This window comes from Trichechus manatus, unplaced genomic scaffold (assembly GCF_000243295.1).
Source record: "Trichechus manatus latirostris isolate Lorelei unplaced genomic scaffold, TriManLat1.0 scaffold00044, whole genome shotgun sequence".
In the NCBI taxonomy this organism is placed as follows: Eukaryota; Metazoa; Chordata; class Mammalia; order Sirenia; family Trichechidae; genus Trichechus; species Trichechus manatus.
Window position 1 is genome coordinate 4,048,665 of NW_004443980.1, and position 17,111 is coordinate 4,065,775.

The 17,111-nt window shown below is 40.3% G+C and overlaps 1 protein-coding gene across 9 annotated transcripts in view; it reads left to right on the top strand.

The window, feature by feature from the left end:
- The first annotated feature begins 2,219 nt into the window (after positions 1 to 2,219).
- RCBTB1 (RCC1 and BTB domain containing protein 1) overlaps positions 2,220 to 17,111 on the top strand; it is a 78,031-nt gene continuing 63,139 nt past the window's right edge. For 8 of the 9 annotated variants that reach the window (XR_002824138.1, XR_002824136.1, XR_002824137.1 and 5 more), the window contains exons 1-2: positions 2,220 to 2,322; positions 5,774 to 5,853. The gene's annotated coding sequence lies outside the window, so the exon portion shown is untranslated. The remainder of the gene's footprint in view (positions 2,323 to 5,773; positions 5,854 to 17,111) is intronic. The other variant, XM_023731548.1, reaches the window with a different exon arrangement.

Below are 17,111 nucleotides of genomic sequence, written 5' to 3' on the forward strand. Positions count from 1 at the left end.
CCTCCCTACCTTTGAGCATACTGCATACTCTCCTGGAATGTTTTTCCCTCCCTTCTTCATCAAATTCCTACTTATCTTCCAAACTCACCTTTCCAGGAAGATTTTTTTCTAAACCCGTCAAATTTGTGGTTCCTCATTTGTGTTCACTTAGTATGTGTATTATGATACTTTTCATCTTGTACTGGAATAATGAACCAGATTGCACATTCCTTGAGGTCAGCAACCATGCCTTATTCAACTTTTTATCCTCCAAGATGCTCCAAGTATGGCATCTGCCTATAATAAGCTGTGAGCATGCAGGAAATATTTGATGGATCAAATCCCAAATCCCCGTTTCTTCTCAAGCATACATGTTTTACAGAAGTTCTTTAGATAGAGTTGTAAAAAGTGACTTCAGCTTTTTCGAGCCAAAAAAAAAAACAAAAACAAAAACAAAGAACCGTTGCCGTCAAGTCAACCCCATAGGGTTTCCAAGGAGTGGCTGGTGGATTTGAACTGCTGACCTTTTGGTTGGCAGCCAAGCTCTCAACCACTGAGCAAAGCAGGCCTCTTTTAGTAAATTCACTGAACTATCAGGGTCCCAGACCAAGAGACAGTCAACATAGGATTTTGCCTTTCTTTGCCACTGTTGTCAGGTTCTGTCAAGTCAAGTTTTGACTCATAGCACCCCATGTACAACAGAATGAAACATTGCCTGGTCCTGTGTCATCCTCACAATTGTTGCTATGTTTGAGCCCATTGTTGCAGCCACTGTGTCAACCCATCATGTTGAAGGTTTTCCTCTTTTTCACTGACCCTCTACTTTACAAAGCATGATTGTCCTTCTCCAGGGACTGGTCGCTCCTGATAACATGTCCAAAGTATGTTAGACAAAGTCTCGCCATCCTTGCTTCAGAGGAGCATTCTGGCTGTACTTCTTCCAGGACAGATTTGTTCAGTCTTCTGGCAGTCCATGGTATATTCAATACTCTTTGCCAACACCATAATTCAAAGGGATCAATTCTTCAGTCTTCCTTATTGATTGTCCAGCTTTCGCATGCATATGAGGCAACTGAAAACACCATGGCTTGGGTCAGGCACATCTTAGTCCTCAAAGTGACATCTTTGCTTTTTAACAATTTAAAGAGGTCCTTTGCAGCACATCTGCCCAGTGCAATACATAGTTTGATTTCTTTAATGGGCATTGATTGTGGATCTATGTAAAATGAAATCCTTTACGACTTCAATTTGAATTTGAAGTTGTCTTTGCCACTAATTACTGCTAATTGGCCAAGCCCCTTTATTCAGTTGATATTGAAGGTCTAATAGAGTCACTATGACTCAGAATCGACTCGAGAGCAACGTTTTCTTTTTACCACAGGCCAGGTACCTTACCAAGCACAAAAGTCCTGGTTGTCAAAGGTAGAGAGATAAGACAATTCACTACTTATAGTACAGTTCAGCAACGTGAGATTTATGTTACGTAAATTAGGTATCAGAATATGTATAGCGTGTTCGGTAAATCAAGGAAGAAGTTTCAGCTGATGCTGTCTGAATGCACTTCAATTGTTGAAGTAGGTGAATTAGGGAGGAGGATGCAGGTGTTAAAAATAATTTAAGCACTCTGACACACATGGCCTCACCAGGAGTGAGAGTGGACACAATGGCAATTGTTTTTTGTTTGTTTTTTAGAATTCATTTACTGCCATTAGCATCATTTATTAAACACTGAGGAGCTGCTAGTAGTAAAATTAAAAAAATTTAACCACCAAGAGATTAAAGTATGCCGTATACGGTTTATTCGAGCAGTTAATCTATGCATACAAAGAGAATTAAGAGTTCCCCCTCCCCCAGGCTGGTCACAATGACATTTTAAGGAGGAAAAGAAGAAATCGAGTATAAAATTAATCATTGGCTAATCGTAATAGCAATGTGAAGGCGCTCTGGTGGCGCAAAGGTTAAAGCGCTCCGCTGCTAACCGAAATGTCGGAGCTGGAGAAAGATGTGGCAGTCTGTTTCCGTGAAGGTTACAGCCTCGAAAACCCTATGGCGCAGTTCCACTCTGTCCCACAGGGTCGCTGTGAGTCGCAACGGACTCCAACGCTGCGGTTTTTTCTTTTTTTGTTTTTTTAATCCTAGTGGGCCTGATTGGCTCACTGGCCTCTGCGTCACGTGAGGCGCCCGGGCCACATAACCCGCGGCTTCGAGCCCCGCCTCCAGCTCCTCTCCTCGTCGCCTCTGCGCCGCCGGTTCTGTTTCTTCCGCGGCGGTCGAGCCTTCCGGATCGCCGCGCTTCCTTGCCGCCCTGGGTCGCGGACGGCGAGCCAGCGGTTGGCCTGCCAGGTAGCTGTGGGCGCGCGGCTGGCGAGTGCGGCGGGGCCGCTTCCGCCCCACCCTTTGCCTCGCTTCCCCCTCCCTGCGGCGGCGGTCCTGGGCCGCCTTCCGGACCAGTCTGGCTGTGCCCACCGCCCGGCCTGGCACTGGCCCGCTATGCCTGCACCCAGCCCGGGTCCGCGCCCGACTGCCGGCGCTGCGCCCGGGGCGGGTGGTGGGGCCGCCGGCTAGGCACGGTTAGCACCTCCGCTAATGTTTCCTCAGATGAGGAGGGAGAAGGTGGGGTAGGCTGGGGAACGTTTTCCGTTCTCTCTTTTCTTTGAGCTGCATGGACTGGTGTTCCCTCTTAGCGGAATTCTGTCACTGCTTTTGGCGCTGTTTTTCCGAGGGAAGACCTCCTCTATGGCTCTCCCGTTCCTCGCTGGCTCTTACCGAGATCTTAGCATCTTTTCCTTCGCTCCCCGGGGCTGGTGGTGTTACTGGTATTATTCCTGACTGTTTCTCTTTCCCCCATTAACACGGAATCCACACAGGGGATTCTCTCAGTAGGCGCCTTTATCCAGGACTGCGGTGAAGTGAGTGAAGTAACATTTCCCTGGTCCTGCCTCTCATAAAGGACCTGCTCTGTTTTATTTAAGATGACCAGAGGCACAGTGAGTTCTCTCATAAGTGGCCTTTATTTGCATGTGAGACATTCCCGAAGCCGCTTGCTGTAGAATTACAGTTTTGTAAAGTAAGCTCGTACACAGTGCTTAAGAACAAATTCATGGTCCTATTTGCCTTTGCCCCATTCTTTTTTTTTTGGGGGGGAGGGGTATTAAAGTCCTTGGAAGGCAAAATTTTGGGTTTCTGAAACTGGTGTATATTGTGGGCTTGTAACGTCAAAATGGCCAGGTATGTAATGCCAGAAGAAATGGAAAAATGACAACTCTTAAGATAGTTTATAGTGTATTTAAAATTTAGAGCGTATCAATTTGAAGGGAGCATTGGTGGCGCAGTGGTTATAGCGATCGACTGTTAAAGGTCAGCAGTTGGAAACCACCAGCCGCTCTGCGGGAGAAAGATTTACAGCCTCGGAAACCCTCTGGGGTCGCTATGAGTCAGAATCCACTGGATGGCAGTGGGTTTGATTTTTTTGGTTTTTGATCTGCTTTCAGGGTTGAGTATGTAACCATATATTTAGATTCTATAAATATAGCAGTTTATCTGTAGGATGGATATGTTTTAATCCACTGAGTGAATACCAGTTTGTTTATTAATACTTAGGGACAGGTCTTTAACTGCTTGCTAGTGTGTTTCTCTTGAAGAAGAAGTATATTCATCTTTAAAGGGATTTGTTCCACAGGCGATTTTTTATCTGTGTGATCCAAATAGTCAGGTTCTGGGAACTTAGAACAGATGGCCATAAAAATCAAAAGCTATCAAGCTTGCATCTTAAAAACATTTATTTTTAATTAAAAAAAATTTAAATTACCATTTTTCATTCCCACCAGCAGTGGATAAGGGTTCCAATTTTGCCACATCTTTGCCAACATTTGTTATTTTCTGTTTTTTTTTTTTTTAATCTTAGCCATCCTCATTATGCTGAGTGAATTTAGTCAGTCACAAGAGGACAGATATTGTATAAGACCACTATTATAAGGACTCAAGAAAAGGTTTAAATACAGAAGAAAACATTTTTTGATGGTTATGAGGGTGAGGAGGGAGGGAGAGGGGTATTCACTAACTAGATAGTAGACAAGAATTATCTTAGGTGAAGGGAAGTTCAGCACACAGTATAGGAGAAGTCAGCACAACTGTACTAAACCAAAGCTAAGAAGTATCCTGAATACAACCAAATACTTCGAGGGACAGAATACCAGGGGCGGAGGTCTGGGGACCATGGTTTCAGGGGACATCTAGATTAATTGGCATAACAAAGTGTATTAAGAAAACTGTCTGCATGCTACTTTGGTGAGTGGCGCCTGGGGTCTTAAAGGCTGGGGGCGAGTGGCCATCTAAGATGCATCAATTGGTCCCAACCCACCTGGAGTCAAGGAGAATGAAGAACACCAAAGTCACAGGCAAGCATTAGCCCAAGAGACAGAAAGGGCCACATAAACCAGAGACTGCAACAGCCTCAGACCAGAGGAACTAGATGGTGCCCAGCTACCACCAGTGACCGCCCTGATAGGGAACACAACAGAGAGTCCCTGTTGGAGCAGGAGAAAGGTGAGGTGCAGAACTCAAATTCTAGTAAAAAGACCGAACTTAATGGTCTGACTGAGACTGGAGGAACCCCAGAAAGCACGGCCCTAGACTCTCTGTCAGCCCAGCACTGAAACCATTCCGGAGGCCAACTCTTCAGTCAAAGATTACACTGGACTATGGGAGATAAAATGATACTTGTGAAGAGTGTGCTGCTTAGCTCAAGTAGATACATGAGACTAAATGGGCAGCTCCTGTCCAGAGGTGAGATGAGAAGGTGGAGAGAATCAGGAGCTGGTTGAATGGATACGAGAAATCGGGTAGAAAGGAGGAATGTGCTGTCACAGTATAGGGAGAGCAGTTAGCATCACATAACAATGTATGTGTAAATTTTTGTGTGAGAGACTAACTTGAATTGTAAACTTTCACTTAAAGTACAACAATAAAATAAAACTAAAAAAAAAATAAAAATCTTAGCCACCCTGTTGTTAGGTGCCCTCGAGTCAGTTCCGACTCATAGGGACCCTGTGTACAACGGAACAAAGCACTGCCAGGTCCTTTGCCATCCTCACAAGCCCTTGCTGTGGAGAGTGAAATAGTATCCCATTGTGGTTTTAATTTGCATCTCTTTAATGGCTATTGACAATGAGCACCTTTTCATGTGTTTGGTGGCCATTTGAATGTCCTCTTTGGTGAAATGTCTATTCAAGTTCTCTGCCCATTTTATTGTTGGGTGATTTGTCTTTTTGTTGTTAAGTTGTTAGAGTTTTATATATATTTTGGTTACTAGATTCTTATTGGATATATGATTTCTGAAATTCTCCCAGTTGTTAGCTTGCCTTTTCACTTTTTTGGTAAAATCTTTTGATAAAAGTATTTAATTTTTGTTAAGTCCCATTATTTATTTTGTCTTTCGCTGTTTGTGCTTTTGTTATTATATTAGATAATCCATTGTAAAAAGCTAGGCCTGACAGCCTTTAGCCTGCATTTTCTTTCTTTTTTTAATTTTATTGTTATTTATGAAAGTTTACAGCACAAGTCAGTTCTTCATTCAAAAATTTTATACACAAATTGTTTTGTGACATTAGTTGCAATCCCTGCAATGTGTCAGCCCTCTCCCCTTTCCCTTTCCACTCTGGGTTCTACATGTCCATTCGTCCAGTTTTCCTGTCCCTTCCTGCCTTCTCGTCTTTGCTTTTGGGCAGGCATTGCCCATTTGGTCTCATTGAACTAAGAAGCACCTTCCTCACATGTGTTATTGTTTGTTTTACAGGCCTGTCTAATCTTCGGCTGAAAGGTGGACTACGGGAGTGGCTTCCTAGGCTGGGGGTTCCTCCCGTCTCTGTCAGACAAGTAAGTCTGGTCTTTTTTTATGAATTTGAATTTTGTTCCACATTTTTCTCCAGCTTTGTCTGGGACCCCCTATTGTGATCCCTGTCACAGCTGTCAGTGGTGGTAGTCTGGCACAATCTAATTCTTCTGGGTTCAGGCCGGTGGAGCCTGTGGTACTTGTGGTCCACTAGTCCTCTGGACTAATATTTTCCTTATGTCTTTGGTTTTCTTCATTCTCCTTTGCTCTGGACAGGGTGGGACCAATAGGTATATCTTAGATGGCTGCTGGCAATCTTATAAGACCCCAGACACAACTCACCAAAGTCAAATATAAAACATTTTCTCTATGAATTATGTTATGCCAGTTGACTAGATGTCCCCCAAGACTATGGCCCCCAGCCCTCAGCCCCAGTAACTCAGTCCCTCAAGGTGTTTGGATATGTCTAGGAAGCTTCTATGGCTTTGCCTTGGTCAAGTTGTGCTGACTTTCCCTATACTGTGTGTTCTTTCCCTTCACCAAACTTAACACTTGTACTGTTTAGTTAGTAATTTTCCCTCCCCACCCCTCCTTTCCCAGGTAACCATCAAAGATATTTTTTTTCTGAGTGTAAACCTTTTCTTCGGTTTTTATGCTAGTGATCTTATACAGTATTTGTCCTTTTGTGAATGACTTATTTCCCTCAGAATAATGCCCTCTAGATTCATCCATGTTGTGAGATGTTTCATGGATTCATCATTGTTCTTTATTGTTGTGTAGTATTCTGTTGTGTGTATGTGCCATAGTTTTTTTATCCATTCATCTGTTGATGAGCACTTAGGTTGTTTCCATCTTTTTGCTTTTGTGAATAATGCTGCAGTGAACATGGGTGTGCATATGTCTGTTTGTGTGGCGGCTCTTATTTCTCCAGGATATATTCCTAGGAATGGGATAGCTGGATTGTATGGTATTTCTATTTTTAGCTTTTTAAGGAGTTGCCATATCATTTTCCATAGTGGTTGTACCACTTCACATTCCCACCAATAGTGCATAACAATCCCATCTCACCACCTCTCCCACATTTGTTATTTTCTGTTTTTTTTGATTAGTGCCAGTAGTGTTGGGGTGTGATGGTATATTAGTCCTCTAATGCTGCTATAACAGAAATACCACAAGTGGATGATTTTAACAAAGAAGTTTATTCTCTTACAGTTCAGTAGGCTACCAGTCCAAGTTCAGGGCATCAGCTCCAAGGGAATGCTTTCTCCATTGGCTCCGGAGGAAGGTCCATGTCATCAACCTTCCCTTGGTCTGGGAGCTTCTCTGCACAGGAACCTCAGGTCCAAAGGACGTGCTCTGCTCCCAGCACTGCTTTCTTGGTGGTATGAGGTTCCCATGTGTCTCTGCTGGCTTCTCTCTTTTATATCTAAAAAGAGATTGCATTAAGACACTAATCTTGTCAACCTCGTCAGTATAACCTCATCACAGTGATAGAATTTACAACACATGAAGAGATTGCATATAATCTCATCATAGTGGTAGAGTTTACAACACATAAGGAAATCACATCAGATAACAGTCATACAGTACTGGGAATCATGACCTAGCCAAGTTGCTGCACACATTTTTTGGGGGACACAATTCAGTCCATGACGGGCTATTATAAATGGTACTGTTTTCCTGATTTCCTTTTCGAAGTTCTCTTTGTTGGTGTATAGGGATCCAACTGATTTTTGTATGTTGATCTTGTATCCTGCTACTCTGCTGAATCTTCCTATTAGTTCTGGTAGTTTTCTTATAGAATCTTTGGGGTTCCCTATGTACACGATCATATCATCTGTGGATAGGGATAGTTTTACTTTTCTAATTTGGATGCCCTTTATTTCTTTTTCTTGCCTTATTGCTGTAGCTAGGACTTCCAGCGCAATGTTAAATAGGAGTGGTGATAAAGGGCGTCCTTGTCTTGTTCCTGTTCTCGGGGGAATGCTTCCAGCATTGCTCCATTGAGGATTGTGTTGGCTGTTGGTTTTGTATAGATGCCTTTTATTATGTTGAGGAATTTCCCTTCTATTCCTGTTTTATTGAGAGTTTTTGTCAGGAATAGGTGTTGGACTTTATTAAATGCTTTTTCTGTGTTGGTTGAGATGATCATGTGATTCTTTTCTTTTGTTGTCTTTATGTGGTAGATTACGTTGATTGATTTTCTAATGTCAAACCATGCTTGCATACCTGTTATGAATACCACTTGGTCGTGGTGTATTATTATGTTTTTATATGATCCTGAATTCTATTGGCTAGAATTTTGTTGAGAATTTTTGCATCTATATTCATGAGAGATACTGGTCTGTAATTTTCTTTTTTTGTGGTGTGTTTGGCTTTGATGTCAGGGTTATGCTGGCTTCATGGAATGAATTTGGTAGTATTCCTTCCTTTTCTGTGCTTTGAAATAGTTTAATTAGTTCTGGTGTGAGCTCTTCTCTAAATATTTGGTAGAATTCTTCATTGAAGCTGTCTGGGCCATGACTTTTTTTTGTTTGTTTGTGTGGGAGTTTTCTTTTAATTGCCTCTTCAATCTCTTCTATTGTTCAGATTTTCTATCTCTGCTTGTGTTAGTTTAGGTAGGTAGTGTGTTTCTAAAAATTTGTCCATTTCCTCTGGGTTCTCAAATTTGTTGGATACAGTTTTTCATAGTATTCTGTTATGATCCTTTTTATTTCAGTTGGGTCTGTTGTAATGTCTCCCATCTCATTTCTTATGTGGGTTATTTGCTTCCTTCTACTTTTTTTTCTTTTATCAGTTTGGCCAACAGTTTGTCGATTTTGTTGATCTTTTCAAAGAACCAACTTTTGCTCTTGTTGATTCTTTCTTTTGTTTTTCTGTTCTCTGTTTCATTTATTTGTGCAATAATCTTCATTGTTCCCTTTCTTCTGTTGGCTTTGGGTCTCTTTTTCTGCTCTCTTTCTATTTGTTCAAGTTTTAGGGCTAAGTTTTGATTTTGGCTCATTCTTTTTTGATGTGTGCTTTTATTGCTATAAATTGACCTCTGAGCACTGCCTTTGCTGTGTCCCAGAGGTTTTTGTATGATGTATTTTCATTCTCATTTGGTTCTAGGAATTTTTTAATTCTCTTTGATTTCTTCTGTAACTCAGTTGTTTTTAAGCAAAGTGTTATTTAGTTTCCATGTATTTGATTTTTTCCTCATTCTTCCTGTTACTGATTTCTACTTTTACAGCATTGTGATCAGAGAGAAAGCTGTGTATTATTTTGATGTTTTGGATTTTATTGAGGGTTGCTTTGTGGCCTAAAATGTGGTCTATTCTGGAGAATGTTCCATGTGCATTTGAAAGAATGTGTACTTTGCACCTGTTAGGTGTTCTATATATGTCTGTGAGGTAGTTGGTTGATTTTGACCTTCATATCTTCTGTATCTTTGCTGAGTTTCTTTCTAGATGTTCTGTTCTTTACCAAGAGCAGTGTGTTGAAGTTTCTTACTATTATTGTGGAACTATTTGTCTTTTCAGTGCTGCTAGAGTTTGTTTTATGTATTTTGGAGCCCTGTCATTGGGTGTGTCAATATTAAGGTTATGTCTTTGTGGATTTTCCCTTTTATCATTGTATAATCTCCTTCCTTGTCTTTTATGGTTGATTTTCCTGAAAGTCTGTTTTATCTTAGATTAATACCATTCCTGCCCTTTTTTGGTTACTGTTTGGTTGATATGTTTTTTTCCATCCTTTGATTTTTAATATATTTATGTCTTTATGTCTAAGGTGTGTCTCTTGTACACAGCATATTGATGAGTCATGCTTTTTTATCCATTCTGCCGCTCTTTGTCTCTTTACAGGTGTAATTAAGCTATTTATATTCAGTGTGATTATCAATATGTATGAGTTTATTGCTGTCATATTGTGCTTTTTTTTTGTGGTGCAGACGTTTTCTTTGTTCCTCTTACTTTCCTGTGCTGAGTTCCTTTCGCTTGTGGATTTTCTTTTGCTTTTATAGATTTTGTGTTTGCTGAGACTTTATGTTTTTCTTTTTTATTCTAATGAGTTGGTTGGTTAACTTTCTTTGTGGTTACCTTGAAGTTTGTGGTTCCTAAGTTTGAACCAATCTTTTATTACTTGATATCACCTTGACTTCGTCTCCATTTGAAAGTTGTATACCTGTACCGTTTATTCCACCTTTTATTGTTTTACATTGTAATTTTATTGTTTTATTGTCATCATTTACAGATTGATGTCTCTGTTTCCTTGTTTTAAGTCTTCTGGCTTTGTTTTATTATTGAGAGTTCTTTACCTAGGTTGGTATCTAGTGATGCTTCCTGTGTTCTAGACTCTGATGTTGTTGGTTCTCTAACTGAAGAACTCCATTTAATATTTCTTGCTTGTTTGGTTTGGTTTTTGTGAAATCCCTTAATTTCTGTTTCTAGAAATATCCTAATTTCACTAGGACATTTGAGATAGAGTTTTGTAAGATACATTATTTTTGGTAGGCAGTTTTTTTTCTTTCAGTGTTTTATATATGTCATCCCATTGCCTTCTTGCCTGCATAGTTTCTTCTGAATAATCATTGTTGAGTCATATTGTTTCCCCTTTGTAAGTGACTTTTCGTTTTTTTCTTGAGCTGCTCTCAGGATTCTTTCTTTGTCTTTAGTTTTGGCAAATGTGATTATATCTTGGTGACTTTCTTTTGGGGTCTGTCCTATATGGGTTTGTTGGCGTTGAGCTTCTTGGATGATCACATTTTTGGCTTTCATGATATTTGGAAAGTTTTGTGCCAGCAAATTTTCAGCCGTCTTCTCTGTTTTTTCCATTTTATCCCCCTGTTCTGGAACTTCAGTCACACTTAAATTCTTGCTTTTGATTGTGTCTCTCATAATTCTTAGGTTTTCTTTTCTCTGATTTTTCCTCAAAGTAATGTTCATGTATTTGTCTTCAATTTCACTGATTCTGTCTTCCATTGTTTTAAATTTGTTCCTTAAACCTGCTATTGAATTGTCCATTTCTGAAATTTTGTTGTTTATCTTTTGGATTTCTAGTGGTGGTTTTTGTATGATTTCTAACTGTGTATTTATTTTGACATTTTGTTCTTGTTTTATTTGCTTGAATTCTTCTATTGCCTTGTCTGTGTTTTCCTTGATCTCTTTCCTAATCTTTTGGAGAGCCCGAGGTATTAGTCTTTTGAATTTTATTTCGGGTAGTTCTTCTACCTTTTCTTGTACTGGAAGGTCATCTGATTCTTATTTTGGTCACTTTCTGGAGCCCTCTTGTCGTTTTTTTTTTAATATGTTTTGGTATTGTCTGCTGTCTCTGAGACATTGAGGCATTTTCTTTATTGATTGTATGTTTGTTTGTTTCGTCCTGCTTCTTTGTTTTGTTTTGGTATGTCAGGGCAGATGGGCCAGGTATGCTTTGCTGTTTGCATGTGTGTGGGCATGATTGCTCTCAACACCTTTACTGGGTGGGCAGGGCAGTAGCAGGCAGGGCAAGCCCACTTTGCTGTAAACTCATTTGGTGAGGTGGCTTAGTGCAGACTAGGCAGGCACTATCTGCCTCCTGATGCTGGTCCAGATAGGCAGGGGTATTGAATGGGGAGTGGTCTGCACTTGCTTCCCTTCATTCGGCAGCTGGTCAAGTGGCAGGAGGGAGGGGCAGTGTGCGCCTGAGCCAGGGATGTTCTAGCCACAGCAGCATGGCAAGGGCCAACAGGAAGGGGTGTGTGGCATACAGGGCTATGTGGGGGAATGAAGAAGAGAGAGAAAGAAAGCAAGAAAAAGGGTAGCCAGTGGGTGAACGTGGGGTGAACCTGGGGGCCACCAGGAAGGGTCATGATGTGGCATATGGGGCATTGGTGGTCGGTAGAAAGCGCCCAACCGGTGGCTGTCTAGCCGCAGCGGTGCTGTGTGGCCCGGTGGGATGGGGGTAAGTGGCATACAGGGTTAGATGGGAGGAAGAAAGAAAGGAAGAAAGGGAAGAAAAAAAAGGTGTGGTGGGAATTGGTGGGTGGTGGTAGTGGGGTCCTGGGATGGCAGCGACTGGTGACTCTCTAACCACTATGGTGTGACGTGGCCTAGCAGGAAGGGGTAAAGGTGGTATATAGGGCTAGGTGGGAGAGAGAAAAAACAGGAAAAAAGGGAAAAAAGTAAAAAAAAATGACGTGGTGGGAGCTGACGTGTGAGGGCAGGGCATACTCGGGGTGATGGTGGATCAGTAGCTCTCTAGCCAAAGTGGCACAGTGTGGCCTGGCGGGAAGGCATAAAGGTATGCTGTACAAGGCTAGGTGGGAGGGAGAAAGGAAAGGAGGAAAGGGGAAAAAATGGCACAGCAGGAGTCAGCGGGTAGGGGCGGGGTGGACCTGGGCTGGCAGTGGGCCAGTAGCTCTCTAGCTGAGTGGCATGGCATGGCCCATTGGGAAGGGGTGAGTGGTATACAGGGCTAGGTGGGAGGGAGAAAGAAAAGGAAAAAAAAAGGCGGGGGGAAATGGTGCAGCAGAAGCCAGTGGGTGGGGGCGGGACGGACCCTAGCTGGCAGTGGACCAGTAGCTCTTTATCCATGTTTCTCTGGTTACCAGGTGTTCTGTCGCTTGTTGGGAGCTCTGTGAAGTTGTCTTCCTGTACTCCCTGTCTGGGATCATTACTGGCTGTGCTCTAAGATGGTGATACTGTACTGTATTAGTTGACGGGACAGTTTTCCTTCAGTTTCTTCTTCCATTCAGTGTTTGATCTAGCTTTTTATCCGTTCATTTGATGCTTAGGGTTCCAGGATTTGATGTTTGTATCTGTTTTACATAGTTTTTTGAGTCTTTGCTGCAGAGGGACAGCATGATACATCTGTCTAGGGCACCATGTTGGCTCCACCTCATGCCCCTGAATTTTCTTTTATGAATTTTATCATTTTAGTTTGCACATTTTTGTCTTAATCCATTTTAAATTTGTTTTTGTGTATACTGTGAGGTATGAATCCTGTTTCATTTTTCTGTGTGTGGAAATCCAGTTTTCCCAATATCATTTATTGAAGAGAGTCTTGTTTCCCCCATTGAATGGACTTAGCACCCTTCTAAAAAATCAGTTGACCGAAGTTGTGTGGATTTACTTCTGGACTCTCGTTTCTGTTCCATTGGTCTTTGTGTCTATTATTAGATCGGTATCAGGCTATTTTGATTACTGTAGCTTTGTAATATGTTTTGAAATCAGGAAGTGTGAGTCCTCCTGCTTTGTCCTTTTTCTTCAGAATTGCGTTAGCAATTCGAGGCCTCTTGCTATTCCATATTAAGTAGAGGACTGGTTTTTTATTTCTGTAAAGAAGACTGTTGGAATTTGACCAGGATTGTGTTGAATCTATAGATCGCTTTGGGTAGTGTTGACATCTTAAAAATATTAAGTCTTCCAATGTGTGAGCACAGAACATCTTTCCATTTATTTAAGTCTTCTTTAATCTCTTTCAATGAAGTGTTTTATAATTTTCATTCTATAAGTCTTTCAAATCTTTGGTTAAATTTATCCCTTGTATTTTATTCTTAGATGCTATTGTAAATGGAATCATTTTCCTAATTTCCTTTTCAGATTTTTCGTTGCTGGTATATAGAATCCCAAATGATTTTTGTTTGTTGACCTTGTACCCTGCAACTTTGCTAAACTCTTCTATTAGCTCTTAGAAGTTTTCTTGTGGACTTTTTGGGATTTTCTACATATAGGATCATGTCATCTGCAAATAGAGATAATTTTAGTTCTTTTCCAATCTGGATACCTTTTATTTCTTCTTCTTCTTTTATTGCTCTGACTAGGACTTATAATATGACATTGAATAGCAGTGGTAAGAGTGGGCACCCTTGTGTTTTTCCTGATTTTAGGGGAAAAGCTCTCAATCTTTCTCCATTAAGGATAATGTTGGCTGTTGGCTTTTCACATATGCTCTGAATCTTATTGAGGAACTTACCTTCTTTTCCAATCTTGTTGAGGGTTTTCATCAGGAAAGGATGTTGGATTTTATCAAATGCGTTTTGTGCATCAATAGAGATGATCATGTGTTCCTTTCATTTGTTCTATTGATGTGGTTTTAATGTTGAACCATCCCTGCATTCCTGGAATTAATCCCACTTGGTCATGGTGTATGACTCTTTTAATATGCTATTGGATTCTGTCCATTAGTATTTTGTTGGTAATTTTTGCATCTATAGTCACAAGGGATATTGGCCTGTAGTTTTATTTTCTTGTAGTGTCTATGCCTTGTTTTGGTATTAGGCTTATGTTTGCTTCTTAGAATGAGTTAGGGAGTATTCACTCCTTCTCTGTGTTTTGGAAAAGTTTAAACAGGATTGGTATTAACTCTTCTCTAAATATTTGTTAGAATTCCCCAGTGAAGCCATATGATCCAGGACTTTTTTTTTTTTGCTGGGAGATTTTTGATCACTGATTCAATCTCTTGTTATCGGTCTCTTGAGACTTTCTGTTTCCTCTTGAGTCACTGTAGGTAGGTTGTGTTCTTTTAAGAATTGTCCATTTCATCTAGATTATCCAGTTTGTTGGTGTACAGTTGTTTGTAGTATTCTGTCATAATTCTTTTTACTTCTGTCAGGTCTCCATTTTCATTTCTTATTTGGGTATTTGCATCTTCTCTCTTTTTTCTTTGTCAGTCTAGCTAAAGGTTTGTCAGTTTTATTGATGTTTTCAAAGAACCAACTTCTGGTTTTGTCGATGTTCTCTATTTTTTTTCTGTTTTCTATTTCATTTATTTCTGCTCCGATCTTTGTTATTTCCTTTCTTTGGGTAGGTTTAGGCTCAATTTACTCTTTTTTCTAGTGCCTCAAGTTGTAGAGTTAGGCTGCTGATTTTAGATCTTTCTTCTTTTTTTCATGTAGGCATTTATTGCTATAAGTTTCTCTCTGAGTACTGCCTTCTCTGAATCCTGTAAGTTTTGGTATGTTGTGCTTTCATTTTTATTTGATTCTAGTAATTTGTGATTATCTTTTGATTTCATTGGTAGTTTAATAGTTTTTTTTCCTGTTACTGATTTCTCGTTTCACTTCTTGTAATCAGATAAAATACCTTAATTTCAGTCTTTTTAAATTTATCAAGACTTGCTTCATGACCTAACATGTGGTCTATCCTGGAAAATGATCCATGTGCACTGGAGTAGAACGTATATTGTGCTGTTGTTGAGTGGACTGTTCTATAGATGTCTGTTAAGTCTAGTTGGTTGATAGTGTCATTCAGGTCCTCTCTTTGCTTGTTGATCTTCTTCTACATGTTCTGTCCAATATTGAAAGTGGTGTACTGAAGTCTCCAACTGTTATTTAGTGTTGTCTATTTCTCCCTTCAATTCTATCAGTGTTTGCTTTATATATTTAGGTGCTCTGATGTTGGGTACATATATATTTACTATTGTTAAATCTTCTTGATGAATCGACCCTTTTATCACCATATAATGTCCATCTTTATCTCTTCTAACAGGTTTTGTCTTAAAGTGTACTTGGTCTGATATTAAGATTGCCACCCCAGCTCTCTTTTATTATTATTTCCATGGAATGTATTTTCCATCCTTTTTCTTTCAACCTGTTTGTGTCCTTGGGAGTAAGGTGTTGGACTTAATTTTTAAAAATTATTCCAAGTAGTACATTAAGTCCACAATATAGACTTTTTAATATTTTACAAGCAAAGCATGGAAGAGAATTTAGAAAATACAGCTAAGCATAAGGAAGAATGTGCATCACCAATAATTATACCACCTAAAGATAGCACTATTTGGGGTATAAGTACTTTTTTCTTTATAAATTTATTTTGTACGTGACTTCAGATTACAAGGGATACTGTGCTATCCAAATCTAGCTCGTTCCTGAGTTTAGGAGAGCATGTAGCAAGGGTTTGGGTAATGAGGAATTTATCCAAATATATTTGATTCTTGAGTTCAGATAAGAGTTCAGGTAGCAAGAGTTCAGATGGCTAGGACTTGTAAAATGTCTATATATGTTTTTATTTTTAATTTAACATTTTTTATTGTACTTTAGGTGAAGGTTTACAGAACAAATAGTTTCTCATTAAACAGTCAGTACACATATTGTTTTATGAGATTGGTTAACAATCCCACAACATGTCAACCCTCTCCCTTTTCGACCTTTTTTTTTTGGTGAAAATATGCATAGCCAAAGATACACGATTTCAAAAATTTCTGCATGCACAGTTTAGTGACATCGATTATGTTCTTCCAGTTGTGCTGCTATTCTCACTTTAGATGAAGGTTTACAGAACAAAATAGTTTCTTATTAAACAGTTAGTATACATGTTGCTCTATGACAATGGTTAACAACCCCACTGCATGTCAACACTGTCCTTACTCAATCTTGGGTTCCCTATCACCAGCTTTCCTGTCCCCTTCTGCGTTCTAGTCCTTGTCCCTGGACTGCTGTGCCTCATTAGTCCCGTTTTGTTTCATGGGGCTGTCCAATCCATGGCTGAACAGTGAACCTCAGAAGTGACTTCACCACTGAGCTAAAAGGGTGTCTGGGGGCCATACTCCTGGGGTTTCTCCAGTCTCTTTTAGGCCAGTAAATCTGGTCTTTTTTTTTTGTGTTAGGATTTTGTTCTACAACCTTCTCCACCTCTGTTCAGAACCCTCTGTTGTGATCCCGGTCAGAGCAGTTAGTGTTGGTAGCCGGGCACCATCTAGCTGTACTGGACTCAGTCCGGTGGAGGTCTTGGTAGCTGTGGTCCATTAGTCGTTTGGACTAATCTTTCCCTTGTATCCTGAAGGGATGAGACCAGTGGAGTATCTTAGATGGCTGTTCACAGGCTTTTAAGACCCCAGACACTACTCACCAAGGTAGAATGTAGAACATTTTCTTTTATAAACTGTGTTATGCCAGTTGAGCTAGATGTTTCCCGAGACAATGGTCCCCACAGCCCTCTGCCCAGCAACTCAGTCCCTCAGGGAGTTTGGATGTCTCTATGGAGCTTCCATGACCTTTCCTTGTACAAGTTGTGCTGGTTTCCCCAGAATTGTGTACTGTCTCACCCTTCACCCAAGATACCACTTATCTATTGCCTATTTAGTATTTCCCTCTCCAACCCTCCCATCCCTCGTAACCAGCAAAGATTGTTACTTTTTGTGTGTAAACTTTTTCATGAGTTTTTACAATAGAGATCTTGTACGATATTTGTCCTTTTGTGATTGACTTATTTCACTCAGCATAATATCCTCCAGTTTCATCCGTGTTATGAGATGCTTCACAGATTCATCATTGTTCTTTATCATTGTGTAGTACTCCATTGTGTGTATGTACCATAGTTTGTTTATCCATTCATCTGTTGAT